Below are 4,153 nucleotides of genomic sequence, written 5' to 3' on the forward strand. Positions count from 1 at the left end.
AGCTCCCTTCCTGCTCAAAGCACCAAGAGTTGTGCCCTTTTTTTCATGCAAGGCAGAGGCACCGGGCTAACATGACCTGAGCTCCCTTCCCACTCAAAGCCACGCCACAGACACCTGTCACTACAGCTGCTCCCCAAGCGGCTCTGTGTGGTTTCGGCTGGTGTCACAGTCACTCAGGCACCCCTGGGGTTTCTGGGGGCGGGGTCAGCTTGCCCTAAGACAGGCATAGCAGCAGCAGAGGGGTCCGCAAGTGGGAATTCTGTATCCTTCTCTGCAGGGAATGGGGAATCCCTTGTCCTTAGAAATCTGGGGGCATCTCATGGCCTCTACATCTAAAAGAACCAGGTAAGCCCCCTTACTAAGTGCCAATCCTCTCCAAGTTTTGCTCAGGGGCTAGTGTTGGGGTGATGAGTGAGGTGTTTGCAGTCTTGGGAAGAAGCTCAATGTGACCGTGTAACAGAAGGTGAGATTGCCCAGGGCAGGAGGGGACAGTCCAGTCATTGGGACAGGAGGGGTGCGGGGTGCAGGGGATGCAGCAGGAAAGCGCAGCGGTGGTGTCAAAACTGAGTGCAGGGTCATTCTCCACCAACATAAGCATGCAGACTTAATCCCATGGTCAGCCTCCCCGAAGCTCAGTTTCTCCCCTTCTGTGAAATGAGATTATAAAGTGACTTTCCCATTGTAGGACTGTTGCAGGATGGAGAGAGACAGGCAACACAGAGGAATCCACTCAGGGTCTGACTCCTGCACACCCACCACGTTGGCCTTGCTTTCAGTCTTTCCTGCCTGGTGAAGAATCCCGTTACAGCTCATTAGAATCCAGCACGCCCTCCGTGCACATGCCTGCCGCCTGGCCACATCAGCTCTCTCGCTGTGGGGCCCTTTCCCAGGTGCAGCAGAGACAGAGAAAGATTCAGGTCCCAGGTGCTCCCGGGCTGGGGCAAGACACACCTGTAAGCAGATTGCAACATGAAGTAGTGACAGATGTTTGCCCAGAGGGCCTCAGGAGTGACTGTCTGTGCCTGGGGGTATTCCCCCGGGCATATGAGGCAGAGGCACTCTGATGCTGTAACACACACAGCAAACAGGAACAGAGTATGTTCATTCTTTTTTATCATATATGCCTTCATTTTCCATTCATTCATTATTTCTTGGTTATCTACTCTGTGCCAGGCACAGAGAAGTTTCCCAATAAGGGAACAGCCCACCATTCAGAGGAAATGATGGCTCGGAGGGGCTTTCCCTGAACAGGGTCACTGCTCTGCCCGCCTGTCCTCACAGCGCCATCATGGGCCTGAGGCTGCAGCTCTCACTGGGGTTCACGCCACTGGACAGTCTGCCTGGCCGATTCCTGTGTTCCCTGTCTCGATCTCCATCCCACAGCATTGTCCTACTCACAGCACCAAGGACAGGACTGGACAAGCTTCAGGTGACTGAAAGCAAGGTGACCATGGTGGGTGTGCAGGAGCCAGACCCTGAGTAGTGAGTTCCTCCGTGTTCCCTGTTCCTCTCTAACCCACAGCAGTCCTGTTGGTCAGTCTTGTTGACGGCTGTGGCCTTTGGTGTGGGGAGTGCTCCGGGGAGGGTGCTCCAGAAGGGGTGTCTCCTCCCTGGCTTCAGGGAGCACTTTGTATGAGAGCCAGAGATGGCTGCACAGAGGCCGTTAGGGAGAATGGACATTGCAAGCAGAGGGACGGATGTAAGCCAAGGCACAGAGGTTTGCACTACTTAAGGTGGTGAGGGAGCAGGACGGTGCTGTGGGGAGCTGTGTGCTCAGAAGCTAAGCCCAGACAACGGCCCCAGAGGAGGGGCCTGGGAAAGCCACCCAGAGTGTCTGAGCGACTCTCACTCCCTTTGGTGCCTTAGCCTGAGTGTTTTGAAGGCAGAGCTGAGGCAAAACAGTATGTGTGAGTAGTTTATTCCGGAACATGACCCCGTAAGCAGGGATGAGGGAAGGAAGGGCAAAAGCAGCAGATGCCCAGCCATTTGAAGGACACACCATCAAATTCACCACTGCTGTGGGCAATGGGGCTCCACCCCAGGACCCCTCTGGAGGACGCCGTGAAATGATTCCAAATTATCCACTATGGGGAAGGAAGGCTTCTCCGCTGTTGGTCAGGCTGGCCCCAGGACCTGGTAAGTCACTGCAGTTCAAGATTGCCTGGGAGCACAGGCTGGGCAGGCTGCACGGGGTGGCTACGCTGCAGTCTCAGACCCTCCTGGGGAAGACACAAGGGGCTTATCCCTGGGCCTGACCTGCTGCCTGCTCTGGTTGCTTCTGTGTGGACTGATCAGTGCCTCTGCAGAGTGGTCCCTATAAAAAGGCTTGAGTCTGAGTTGGGGCTGAGAGTTCTAAGTGGGGCATGAAAGGAGATCTGACTAGGGATTTAGGGAAAAGCAAAAGCCATCAGTCCCAGCTGTCTGACGTGGGTCTTTGCCGAGGGCTAGATTTTCCCAAACTTGGAGCCAAGCATTCCAGGGCAAGTAACTGATTTGGGAAGTGCAAGGGAGACAGGGAGGGGACTGGGTGAAGGATGGCACCCAGTTAAGGGGGTGAGACTGCGGCTATTGATAAAGTGGGTGACTGCAGCTTGATCCCATGAGAAGACTCCCAGAAACATGCATCCCAGGCTTATTCGCCCCTACAAGAGGTGAGGAGCTGGGGGGTTCAGACCCATCCACAGTGTCTTACAACACAACTGCCAGTCCCTGCCCAAAGTCCCTGTCCGTCATTGGTTGGGAGCTGTTCCCAAGGGTATAAGCTCCCTGGCTCTCGGGGCCTGCCATGAGAGTGGAGTGACTTTTTCAAGTTTTGAACAAAGCTCTCAGACACGGGAAGGCAGATTCCAGCTGTTCTGTCCAGTAAAGCCCTTGATCCAGGCCTCAGCCATAGGACATGGAACAGGACTGCTGCAGGCTATCTTGATGGCCAGGAGAAGCCACTTGCAAACCCCTGCTCCAAGTCCTCAGCCTGGGAGATCGCCCTTCAGTTCAACAAGCACTTCCTATGAGTCTCTCACCGGCTTTGCTTTGGTTTTCTCCGCAGCCTGCAGCACCCTATCAGGCATGAGAGTAAATGTTTATTTGCTTCTTGGATTACGGTCTGTCTCCCCGACAGATCTGATCAGCTCTCCAAGGACAGGGACTCGGTCATACTGTTTTATCTCAAGTGCCTAACACGGTGCCTTCTCCGTGAAAGACGCTCACGTATCTGTTGAATAAAGGAAATAAGGGAAGGAAGGAGCGATGCCTGAGATTCTCGGAGACTAGCTGTCAATCAATGTAGTTTCCTGGGGAGAAATGCAGGTCCCTTGCCACAGCTTAGCATAAGTGCCTTCCTTTGGCTTCCCCTGGGCCCTAGGGCTGGCTTCCCAAAGCTGCTGTTCAGTGGCCCACTGGGGGGGATTCCTCTAGGCACCATCACAGCCATTTCCAGTAGAGTGAGTCCTCTGTGAATCCTGGCAGATCTGAGATCCATGCCCTATCCCACCTCCTCTATCCAACCCCAGCCCCACGGTCTTCCTTACACATAGTTGGTGGTGTAAAGTCACAGCAGTATTCAAAAGGTTAAAGCAGAGTGAACTGTTAATTTTAATGCTTTCTCTAAGCTTCAGTTTTAATAAGCGAAAATGATGTTCTTATTTGCAGTAAAGTGGTGTTATAAAATTCTGTCTGTCAAGCTCATTTTAAAACCATGGAAATAAATGATCTGACAAAATCAGGCTATTAGACAAGTGAGGAAGAGTGATTTCCATAAAAGTAGAGGAGCTGTTCCTTAATTTCACACTTGGTAGTCTTTCGGGTCGACTAAATTTTTAAATAAGTGATAAAATTATATTAGCGCAATTGCATTTTTATAGATTTTTTTGGTCATTGTACTCTTTTTCAATCCCTTTATTTTAACTCAAACTGTTCTGCTGAAAGGTTACTCTCAACTTATGTTACCTCGTAACAGTCTTCTGCCCACGACATGGCCTGAAGCTCGCAAATCCTCAGACTGCCCTGGCAGGGTCCAGTCGAAGCATGTGTCTGAGAAATGGCCATTCCCTGCTAGGCACATGGGCTGGGGTCTACGGTCCTGGGTGCAGAGGCAGGGCAGGGAGGCCACTGAGGGTATCCCATGGGGCTGGGAGCTCACCTGTACCTGGGTGTC

This window comes from Rhinopithecus bieti, unplaced genomic scaffold (assembly GCF_001698545.2).
Source record: "Rhinopithecus bieti isolate Rb0 unplaced genomic scaffold, ASM169854v2 scaffold_7509, whole genome shotgun sequence".
In the NCBI taxonomy this organism is placed as follows: Eukaryota; Metazoa; Chordata; class Mammalia; order Primates; family Cercopithecidae; genus Rhinopithecus; species Rhinopithecus bieti.